Source organism: Labrus mixtus, chromosome 24 (genome assembly GCF_963584025.1).
Source record: "Labrus mixtus chromosome 24, fLabMix1.1, whole genome shotgun sequence".
In the NCBI taxonomy this organism is placed as follows: Eukaryota; Metazoa; Chordata; class Actinopteri; order Labriformes; family Labridae; genus Labrus; species Labrus mixtus.
Window position 1 is genome coordinate 754,001 of NC_083635.1, and position 12,243 is coordinate 766,243.

At 40.6% G+C, this 12,243-nt stretch overlaps 1 protein-coding gene across 1 annotated transcript in view; it reads right to left on the reverse strand.

Annotated features, from left to right (window-relative positions):
* The window catches only part of mgat5 (alpha-1,6-mannosylglycoprotein 6-beta-N-acetylglucosaminyltransferase), a 95,270-nt gene extending 84,847 nt beyond the window's left edge, over positions 1–10,423 (reverse strand). The window contains exon 1 of the mRNA XM_061032209.1: positions 10,275–10,423. The gene's annotated coding sequence lies outside the window, so the exon portion shown is untranslated. The remainder of the gene's footprint in view (positions 1–10,274) is intronic.
* Positions 10,424–12,243: the final 1,820 nt, after the last annotated feature.

Consider the following 12,243-nt stretch of genomic DNA (forward strand, 5'->3'; position numbering starts at 1 on the left):
TGTGCAGAAGTGAGAATTAACAAACTAGAAATTGTGTAATGCAGAGTTCTTTCTGATTAACCAAACCATCAACACCCATGAACACAAAATGAAACACTTTATATGAAGCTGTTAAATAGTTTCAAAAAGGCTGAACTGACAACCTCAAGGCAATGCAAAAATCTATCAAAGACGCAATCAAGGCAAAGGGAAGAAGTCGTTAGATGTTCTCTTATCTACCGCTGTAAGTAAGCAAAATGTGCGGAGGGGAATTCTGCAGCCTTTTGAACTGCGCCTCTTTGAGGAATCTTTGTAACCAGGTCAAGAAGTCCACATCCGTCATCATGGATGCAGCACTACCAGAAACCCAGAAATTCACTCAACTCAGCTCTTTCACCTGTCTTATTTTCTTTTAAATGTATTTGTGAATGTTTGTATCTAGAATTTCAGATGGTAAAAGTCGGTGTTGGACAGTCTGCAGAAAATCATCGGCGTCCTTCTAGAGGAACACAAAAGGCGGCCGCACAAAAGACTCTTTTCACCTTTACATCCATCAGCTTCACAAATAGGTCAGAGACAGCTGCGAGCGGCTTGCAGCTAGGGCTGGAATCTCACAGCAGGTTATCACACACCATAGTTGTTCAGTCATTTAAGACAAAGGCTCACGATTGTGTTGTGTAAGCACAGATATCTTTTTAAACGTTTTCAACAAAGCAGCGTTAAGTAGCGCATTGTAGTCCAGTACGTTGTTTTCCAACATTCAACTGGATCCAAATTGTGATAAAATGTGTGCAAAACAAAGCTTTTGGTGGGGGAGAGAAAACTCTTTTGTGCTGTGAGTTCATGAGCCCTTGGCGGTGGCTCTGTGCAAACTGCAGGGCTGATAACATCGGATGTCTCTCATTGCTTTGGAGTCACTTGCTTGGAGGGGAGCAGGGGAAAGGGCTGGCAGCCCTTCGTTTGGTTGGGTGCCGACAAGGATGGGAGACTTCAGGGCTGTTTATCAGAGAGGAGCATGCCCTGTGGTGCATCGCTGTAAGAAACGAGCCAAAAACCTACATAGAAAATTGACTGAACCACTTCTAAATACACACAGTCTCAGCCGGAGCTGGCTCCCTTGTCTGGCCCGATTTCCTACATCCATCCATCTTGATTTCAAGACTCATAATGTAACATCACGTCTTTGTTAGGAAGCCATCCAATCACAGAATGTGTTCTATTATCTGTAGAGAAAAAGGGCGATGGAAGCGTTAACCCCACAGCAGTGCAGTTACCTCCTGGTTTCTAATTCAGGATCTTAATTTGTCTGGCAGCCGGCCCTCTGGCTCTCAGCGGCAACAAGCCGGTGAAACTCTTTTGTGTTGACAGCCCGGCTGAGGTTGCAGAATATATGATCCCAGCAACTTGAGATGATAACGTTAACAACTTGCTGAATGTTTTTTTCATCGCTGGATGAAAACCCTGAGTGGGTTCAAGGAAGGTGAAGACAGAAACAATTAAATCATTCAAGCCTGGAAGAAATTACTGTCCCACCAAATCTGCTACAAAGGACCTTTCCCTTTGAGGGACCACAGAGCTGATATTTCAGATTTAAAGCTGCGTTTGTGGAAAAACAGTGCAATACTGATATCCCAGCAAGCAATAGAACAAGGTGTTCTATTTCCTATAAAGAAATAGCAGGAAATAGTTTTAAAGTTGGATACAATAATTGGGAGTAATTTAAAGATTTGTCACAACAACTGCAAGATTGCAATTTTACCAACAACTGCATCAAATATCAAGCCACCTCCAGAGCTGCTTTGGATTTTCTTTGGTTTTTAGCCTGCAAGATGATTCAATTGTTCATGCCTTCACAGATGTTTCTTATCTTGTGGTACTGCAGTCTCTGTCTCTGATTCTTTTGGCTATTTTGAGAACATTTCAATTGTTTTTAAAGGCCAGCCATTCTAGATAAGGGATTGTGCGAAACCTGCAACGGATGTGTCCCTGTGGTAATGGGAATTATTTTTGCATTTGAGGGCTCTTCTAGCTACCCGTCACCCAGCAGTTGGAGCACAACTACCTCTCCCAGTGCTAAGTCCCAGAGCAGCCTCAAACAGAGAAGCTCAGGTGTGTGCCAGCTGACAGAAAGAAATGACTGTTTCCCTAATTTTTGGCTGACAAGTTGGTTCTAACTTATTTTTACAGAATTAAAATGAGAATTCATTTGCACCCAAAAACTTGTTTTCAATCATTATCCACATACTGATGCATGAGCCTGAATGACTATAGGAGAAATTCCTTCACTGTGACAGCTCTAATATATCACAACATGAATCAAGTTGGGTTTTTAAAAGCAGGCATTGGAAAAAATGTTGCTTATTATTTAAAGACAGGCGTACACATTTCAGATTTTTGAGTCATGCGACTTGTTTTGAAGTCGGCATAATTTCAGGACGATGCATGTTGTAGTCATGCAGAGAAAAGGGGGACAAGACGGGCCATTCATAGGTCTATCAGCTGCTCCTAACCAGTTTCAATGATTTTCTGGCATGTGTGAAATTTTGGTTGTATGAGTATGAACACTCTTGAGTCCAAGGCCTTTTACCTGATTGAGCCTGCACATTCTGGGAGACAGCATCAGAAAGCACCATGAAAGCATGCCTGTTAGATGTGTCTTCTGATTTATTATGACTTAGCTGTAAGTTAGCTTGTTACTATTGGTGATGACGAGTGTTTGTGGGAGTTTTCAAAGGACACTTTTCTGAAAAATTGTCTCGATTTTACTCGGAACAGTGTAATTCATGAGAAATGGTCATGTGTCGTAAACACTTCAGCTGTACAGTGTGAGCTGACATTACTCAACACATTTCATACAATAGAAGAGTGCAAAGCCAGGTTTGAGTAAAGCCTCATTTACATCCTGAATAACTGATTAATCAGCTTTTTATCTCCATTTGTTCTCTAATACAAACAGATTATTTGTTTTCGTGGTGCACAGATTATCTCTGGGTTTAAAGTTCATACAATATAAGAACTTAACACATGGATCTGGCTTTGGTTTATTTCTTTCCATACATACTGTAAGTTAAGTGTTTACAACCAAGCAGTAAAAATTAACATCAAGGGACTTTTATGAGGACATTTCCGGACACCAAGGATCCTTAAGAATTCATTAACTCGACAGCAACAGACACACTGACACAACGATTAACCAGCAGCTAAAACAAGAGTTCATTATCAAGCTCCAGGTTTCTCACCAAGATGAATACATCTTTAAATGACCATGCATAAAGAGAAGTACCAGGATGTTGCAGCTATCGTGGTTACTTGGTTTACTTGCCCTGTGAATGGGGAAGTAAGTGGTTGATAGTAAAGACAAAGTGGGATTAAGCGTTAACAATGATATCGTATCATCCTCAAACAATCATCTCAGGAGGCTTTAATATCTCTCCAGTGGATTTCTAATCACATAACCTTTGCCCTTATTCCGTCAAATGCTGCATTGGGACCCGGCCAGATGGCCGGGCGAGGTGAAAACTCTGTCCATTTTCCTTTTTGCGTCAGTGATTGGAGCTAGAAATAAAACCTCCTTCACGGTGACGTTTTAGTGGATATTCCATGAAGGAATGAGGAGGTCTAGATTAATTCCACTGCATTACTCCGGGTCTAAAAGAGGGAAATAACGTACACTAAGAGCTGGTTGCATAACCCAATAAAGCACTGAAATATGCTCTGGATGTAGCCTCGGACATCAATAATGGATCAACGCTGGAAAAGTATCCATTTTTCCCCTGAATATAAATAGGCTGGAGTCTGACGTCTAACAATCAGGTAACTTTTAAGATTTCTTGGGATGACAGCAGGCAGAAATACCTTTTAAAGAAAGGGGCATGGTAAAGCATAAGGCTGAAACTTACAACGGTATTCAGACAGCGGTGATTTCAAACACAGGGTAAGAAGTACAGGCCGACATTTTTAACATATATGCAGATTTTAGCATAACTCAAACAATGCATCAGAGAAAGCAGGTATGACTGATGTTGCCAAATGAACAACATGAATTCATTGAAATAAATGAATAAGCAGAAGCAGGATGGGACAGGAGACATTCTACCGAGATTTGGACGGGACAGGATTTTTTTTGCTTTCGATTCTGGCCCAGGATTAGGATAGGATGGAATAACTTTTGTGGGAGTGGGACGAGTGAAAAACCCACTCCTGTGTCGGCCTCTAGTGGGAAGCTCAAACACTTTAATGTGGCTGTAGTGCCGTTTAAAATCAGTACAGCAGCTTAAAAGACAAGTGAAAACACAGATACAGAGAGATATTGGCCCATGTTTCGGGTTAAAACGACCTGATAACTCATTAAACGTGGAGTGATGCGGTGGAATCAATTTTAACCTCCCTCGGCCCGCTTCACCTTTATGGAAAATCCCGGACTACACTTTAAAGTAGGTTTATTTTTAGCTCCAATGACAGACACAAAAAGGAAATATCCACTCACTTGATGCCACTCAGTCCCAAAGAAACCATGAAGTCACATCTCTAGAACAGCAAATGAGTCACTGAGGAGCTGAAACAGAAACTGTCTTAACAGATAGTAGTTTCCTCTCCAGCTCTGATAAAAACAGGCAGATCTAATCTAGGCACAAAGAAACTGTAACCATTTATAAATATTGTGTTGTGTTTAACTAAATACCCCCCCCCCCCCATACAAAACAATATCTTGGTTCTTTAAACCCATAGTCAAAAGCCCAAAGTTATTCAGTTTTAAGTAAAAGGAGGAACTGGAATTGTTTTGGGGTCAGCTTAAAGCTCCAGTGAGGAACTATTAGTTTGTGTTGAATTTGGCGCCCCCTGTGGACAAAACGATACATTTTATCACTTTGCTTAATTGTCCTGTAAATATGTACATTTTTGCTGTGAAAAATGTATTTAAAAAAAAAATATATAACTCATGTTCCTCTGACACAAACCCACGGCAGCAGATTAAAATATTGAAAATAACTTTATAGAAATAATACACCTTTCTGCTGTTGGTCTTCTTTGCATTTTTTAGCACATAAAGAGGAATTACAAATAGTTTCAGTCTGTTTCATAACCAGCTGAAAACTCCACACAGGCGCTTTAAAAATGTCTTTGTCATCATTTTAATAGTACTGAGATCTGTCCCAAACAGCAATGAACACTATAACTTATCAATCATGTAGAGACATTTCATAAGAATGAAGACACACACCTAACTGAGCTAATCTTGCATTTTTACCTGATGCTGTAAGAGCCGTCCATTTGGCAGAGACAATAAGAGGTTTAGTCTTTGAAGTATTTGTAAGAATTGTAGTAAAACCTCATCCCGCACTGTGAAATTCCCCATTCCAGTCAACATACTCTCCCAGACTAACACTGTGCTGGCTCTCCTGTTGCCTGGCCAAGTTGATGTGATCCTGATAATATAGCCCTGCTTCCATGGAGACCAGTGTGACTCTGCATCTTAATGGGTTTTCTTCACATAAGCCCCGCCTCTCAATTATTCATCAGGGCCCTGCAGGGAAAGCGGCCCTGCTGTTGCAGCTTCACTAACTGGTGTGAATCCAGCTCGTTACCAGATATCAAAGAACCTGACGCCATGTTGGAGGCAGCCAAGTTCAGGAAGTTAATTCAAAATGTGAGTGGGGGGCGTAGATCAATGTTAATGTGTTTTTTATTGAGTCACTGGTGGGCTGAGCAGTGTTTTTTTTTCAAGGCAACCAAATGTCCAGCTCAAGAAAAGAACTACAAAACTAACCCTGTCAGGATAGTTCCCGTCCTATGAGCAAGAGGACTGCCCATTTTTTAAATTGAGAACCTGTGGTTTGATAATATGAAAACAAAGATTTCAATGTTGCTGTCTGATATGCTCTGTAAAGAAATGCTTCAAAACGTGACTGATCAAAGTCTAAAACAATAAACTGATAAGCGCACTTTGCTATTTCACTGTAAAAATGTGATAAAAAAAAGGATGTAATATGTTGGTAATGTGTTGGTTTCACGGTTGCCAAATATTATAGTAAATGTACAAAAGTCTAAATTTACCATGTAAAAAGGGAAACCAATGTAGCCACAGTTGTGTAGCAGCGGGTGATCTGTGTTCTTAAACGATTTCACGCTCATGAGACCGCACAAATCAAATTATCCGTCCTGTTCCCATAGATGCAACCATGCTGGAAGATATGACATTAAATAATCAAAAGTTCAAACATGATGTGCATCATACAAACCCTAATATCGCTTTATCCAAAAGATATTTCATGTCACAATAAACTCTCATGTCATTGGTCCCACTTGTGTTGACTTCACACATAGTTGTTAAGAGCAATTTAAATAGAAAGGCTATCATTTGTGGGACAAAGGCTCTATTATCATTTTGTAAAAGCTACAGTAGCCCTGTTCAGAGTCCTGTTTCAAGCTTCGATATATATGTGTCCCTGTGATGTTATACCATCAGTCTAAATGTTGTGGAGGTATAATGGTGAGAATGAAGTGATCCCACCCTCCTCAAAGGTAGAAACAGAGGCGTTACAGAGCTGTCACTACAACCAAAACTCACACTACCCACAGTGCCCCCAGTGGAGAGAGGCGTCATTACAACAAAGATTCAAACTACCCACAGTGCCCCCAGTGGAGAGAGACGTCATTACAACAAAGATTCGCAGCACCCACAGTGCCCCTAGTGGAGGGGGGTGTCATTACAACGAAAATTTAGCTGAATCGATATTGAATTGGGAAATTAATAATTGCAATGAATTGATGAATCGATGTTTTTAACCAGCCCTATACGGCACTGTTACAAAAAAAGCCTGAAAGTCTGGAAAGGGCTAATGTCTGAGAAAAATGTCCAGACACTGTAACTCACCATATCACCACTTTATTCCCTGTGAATTCTTCCGACAATTCAATTCAGACTGCTCAGTTACACTCAGTGCCCCACACACACACACAATGTGAAGTTTGTCCTCACATGTACAGTAGCTCAACTGTGACAGGTCCAGACACGTTAAGAGCTGAAGTACATGTGTGAAACGGCCCTAACACTTCCTCACCACATACCTAACCTGCTGTGAACACCTGATTTATAAAAAAAAAAAAAAAAAAACACCATCTGACAACGCTGACCTCTACAGCTCCGAAGCTGAAGTCCAAATCCAATCGAGTGTGACCGCATGAGACAGTTCAGGAAGAGGTTGATGTGATCGAGCTGATTCCCCCACCCCGGAAAGCTTAAAACACCCTGCAAAGCCTGGCCTGTCTCCAACACTGGTGAGAATCAGTGAACCCTTGACTGTACTCGCAGAAGGAATCGCCTCAGCACTTTTTAGGTTGCTAGGAGGGGGGGGGGGGACTGGCTGAATTGAACACTATTGTCATGGTCACATTAACAACTTTAAAAAAACACTGCTAAGGTGTCACTATCCTCAGACTTGCACTGACATGTCATGAATAGCAGCGAGCAGACAACAGCATGAACATGACCCACGTGTGAAAAAAACAAACCCGACAAGTGTGGCTTAGAATTGTAGACGAGGTGTTTCCTATTTCTTGTCGTCACCACATACAAGCTCTGTCGTTATGGTAACACAAGTCTGTCACAATAGGTGGAACGGCAACCTTACGAGCAAATAAGACGAGTGCATATATACACTCCTCAAGGGTTCAAATTAATCTTTTAAAGTGGCAAACTTTACAAATGTTTTCTATGATTCCAGAGCTGCAATCATCTGTCATGCATGATACACATGCACATTTTATACCATGCCTGTGGAGGTTTTCAGTGACAACTTGAAACCCCCCCAAACCCCCTCTCTCTCTCGAAGGCTAACTCATAACACTTTCCCCAAACATAACGCTAATCCTAATTCAGATTTGCACTCCTAATGCAATCCAAATCCCTTTAAACCTCTTTAAAGAAGTCAGGAGTGGCAAAATGTCCTCACTTTTTTTATCCTTATGTGATGTTTAAAGTATGACACAAACTACTGCCAGGGCCTGCCAGCAAAGAAGTCAGAGCCCATCATAGATGACTTCATGCAGAGGCGCTGCTTGTCAACAGGCAACTGCTTGGGGCCCCAGGCCAGTAGGTGGGGCCCACAACGGCTGACAAACTTTGAAACCAAAGCATTGCCTCAAATTGTGCAAATTTAGCAACGACAGTGGGGAGTGCTGTCAGATGTCAATGAAGGAAAATGAAGAGGAGTTTTCCATCTGGGGGTGGGAAATGAAAAGAGGGAAATTCATTGGAAGGGGCCCCTCCAGTGAACCTTTGCCTATAGGGCCCCAACAGACACTAGAATCGCCCCTGACTTCATGATGCCTTGACCAGCATGACCGAATCTGGGACATACTCTTCAAACAATAATGACTATGATTGAGCCTTATTACTGATCGGATCGTTGGTGGGGACGGCCTGCTGGCTTGCTCTTCCAATGAACTGCTGCTCAGAAGTGAAACATGGACAAATGAGCATTTTGCAACTGCAGAAATCCAAACAAAAGATTGATTGTAAGAAATGAAGCGTGTGTGTGTGTGTGTGTGTGATAAAAAAGTAACTCTTAAAGAGTTAAGTGACTATAGGTGGAGTCTGGTTTCAATCTAAAGTGCTACACACCTGGCACATCTTGTAAACAGCTGATTTTGAAACCTGAGTTTGACCTCAAGTGTGTATGTGTGTTTGTCCTGAGAGAACAGGAGGCCTTTAAATCACAGAAAAGGCCAAGTGTTCCACTTCCCCGCCTGGCATCCATCACCACAGCCCAGTCCCCCCCCCCCCCCCCCCCCCCCCCCCCCCCATGCCTCCATATTCAATCCTCCCTCTTCATCCCTCCACTGCCACTGCTGGATTTCCACCCAATGCAACCCCCCTCCCACAAACACAACACCCTCCAACGATTTCTTGCAGTGAAGCATGCCACCAAAGCAAAGCTCCTTTTTCCCTCTGGATTTAGAATCCCAAGGGCTCTAGAAAAAAAAAGGTGGCTGAAAGAGCTCTTTATAAAAGCAGGCTCACCTTGGGATGGTCACTCACTCAGCATAGTGTTCATCTGGGTCACATTGACTAAGATAATATGTATCTGACTACCGTAAAAGACTCCTTGTTGAAAGCATGTGCAGCCTGCTGCATGATAATGACATGATATACATCTCATATAATTAAATTAGCATGTCATAACCTGATTACATGAGGCCACTCATGGCGCAGGCTGAAAATTACTGGACTGCACTGGTGAGCTAAGTGCTTCTGCAAAGAGTGACCTAATGCACACAAGAGCAGAAAATCACTTCTCACTGTCCCTATATTAACTTGTCACTAAGACATTAAAAGGTGGAGCCTGCTGGTCATTTTAAGAGAGTTTGAAATGGGCAGCACATGATCTTAAGGTGTAACTCGGAAAATCCAACTACGCATTTCTTAAGACGTTAAGAACTCAAGTGGCATCAATTAACATGATTAACTTTCACTGCTCGTCATAAGTTGAAACAGACAGGACCTGGACAAAAAAATAATCTCTCTCGCTCAGTACACTACATTGTAAAAATGCCCAGGTTATCAATTTGACCGCACTTACATCTCTATAATTAAAGTGTTGAAGATTCAAGTAAGAGCAACTCTCTCTCTCTCTCTGTCTGTCTGTCTGTCGTCCTCCGCTGTCACACAGGCGAGTGCAGTAAAAAAAATAGTACCTGTTCACAGTAACAAGGTAAGAGCTCGTCAATTTCCGGTCAAAACATACGAGCAAAATTAACACAGTATCCTCTAAGTAGGAACATTAACCTGACAATGAAGCAGAGTAGGCTATTTATCAACAACCTGTTCACATGTTCCCCTGTATAAACATCCAGCAGGTATACAGTAAATGTCTGCTTTACACTAAGCTAGCTAACCCTGCAGTTTAATAACAATGGGACCCCCTACTCGATGCGGTGATTAACACTCGGGTTCCCTAACTGTCCGTAAACATCACATAGCGCCGCCGTTAGCCGCGGAGCCTCTTACCGCTAGCAAACGTACCTGCAAGCTATCGCTGTTTGCGGCTACATTAGCTACATTTCCCGTCGTCTAGGGGCTAGCTGCCACGGTCGACCACCACACACACTTTCACAACAACACACGCAGCGCCGCAATGACAAGTCGCCCACTCCCGAACCCGAACACACACACACACACACACACACACACACACACACTGAACACTGCGCCTCCTCTTCTTCTTCTTCTACGTCCCGAACAATGGAGCACGAAACGACCTGCTGAGTCGTTCCGCTCAAAGACAGGATCTTACCTTTCTATTTGGGTTTTGTCGGTAGCCCACGGTGTTGTTCTAAGGTGTGAATGAGGCATAAAAATCCAGAGAATGGGCGAGTGGAGACGTCGATGTGTTGAGGCAGACTGGAAAGAAGAGATTCCAGCCACAGAGCATGAGCGTCTGTGTTTGCTCTGCCCACTTGCAGAAGGCGAATGAGACTTGAGGGACCGTCTGAGTGTTAACATCTTGTAGAAAAACGTAGAATTTAAAATCGAGCACTGTTAGAAATAAATGTCAGTCAAATCAGAGTTCTGCACAAATGCAGAGTTTTTTATGAAGGACAAAAAATGACTAAAGTATAAATAAATAAATGAATAAATAAATAAATGTATTCATATATTTATTTATGTCCATGTTGTACAAGGAAAAGTAAGTATGTAAATTATGTGGGCCGTCCTAACATTACTGAAGTAGGATTGGTCAATTTTGAAAAACAGACAGAAGCAAATTTACATATATACTTTTCCTCTTACAACCTGGACACAGAAATAAATAGATGTGTAAATGTAAAAATACGGAAATAAATTAATAACTCAATTAATGTGGAAATGTATGCATTGATACATATATAACTGTAGAAATATGCTAATAAATGAATAAATACATGTAAAAATATATAAATAGCCTTTTTCATTAACAAAGTGTATTTATGATTTATTCATTGATGTATTGTTTTCAGCATTTATATATTTATTTTTATATTTATTGATGCATTTATTTAATTATTTATTTATTTATACATTATTGTATGCATTTCTCCCAACATTTATTTATTTATTTATACTTTAGTCATTTTTTGACCCTCATATTTTTATTCGTATTCCTACAATATTTATTTGACAACTTTTAGTGACTTATTAGAAATAATTTAGCTGCTTCATCAAAGATCAAAATGTAATGCATTGTTATTATAGATTTTAAAAGTTCAATCTTGATAGAAGCTTATTCAGTGAATTGCATTATTTTACCTTTAAAAGGAAAAATAATACAATGGAGCATTTCCTTTTAATTAAGTAATTTTTAATTGGGCAATTTTTGCCTTTATTGAAAAGGACAGCTGAAGAGAGTTGTTCCAGGACTATAGCCTCCATAACCGCTAGGATAGCCAACGCCAATGGAGCATTTTCAAAGGAGGCCATTAAAATTTAACTTAACTCATCCCTATTACAGAAAGCCAATTAATAAGAGTCCCAAATCTGAACTTCAAGAGTACAGTATCTAGCTGAGGGGTAGAATCAACCACAAGATAGAAGGCGGGACATAACGTTGGGATGAATTTGATTGGATCGTTAGCTCTGACAAAGCTTTAAAATGTATAGAAAAATGTGCAAACGCCCCTGAGTGCAACTTCAGCTCTTAAACATTTGAAGCATTTTACAGAAAGAGAAAATACTTTGATGTTAAAAAAGAATCAGATAATGCTTTATTGAAACATATTTTGCAGATCATGGCAGATCAATTAGCATTTAACGCAGGAAAGCTGGATGATAAATGTGAAAATGTATTTTAATTTCATGGGTAACTTAAGTGTTTTAAAAAATTACTATGCATTCTGCCATTCGCCAAATTATATTTTAGTATATTTACTTTCCCATTATATGAAACTTGCTTAAATCTTCGATTTCTACCTACTGCATGGCAGATTTAGCATAACTAATAGTAGCATTTGCCACTTCAAGTTAGTTTAACAAAACAGGACGGTCCCTAACTCTGTGAACATACACTCGCAGACCATTAAAAGCTTTGTGTTTACTGCCATCTGCTGGCTGTCACACACTCACAGAGCTTCAGATTCACAGCATTGTGCTTTTTGTATATTTCTACAGTAAGTCTGAGCCTGAAAGCTAGCTGAGTTACTGAATCATTTAAAGGACAAATTGGGTTTAGCTTAAAGTGCTAAAAGGTAAAGTATTACTCAATAATTTAAGGTATTTTTTGTGTCTGG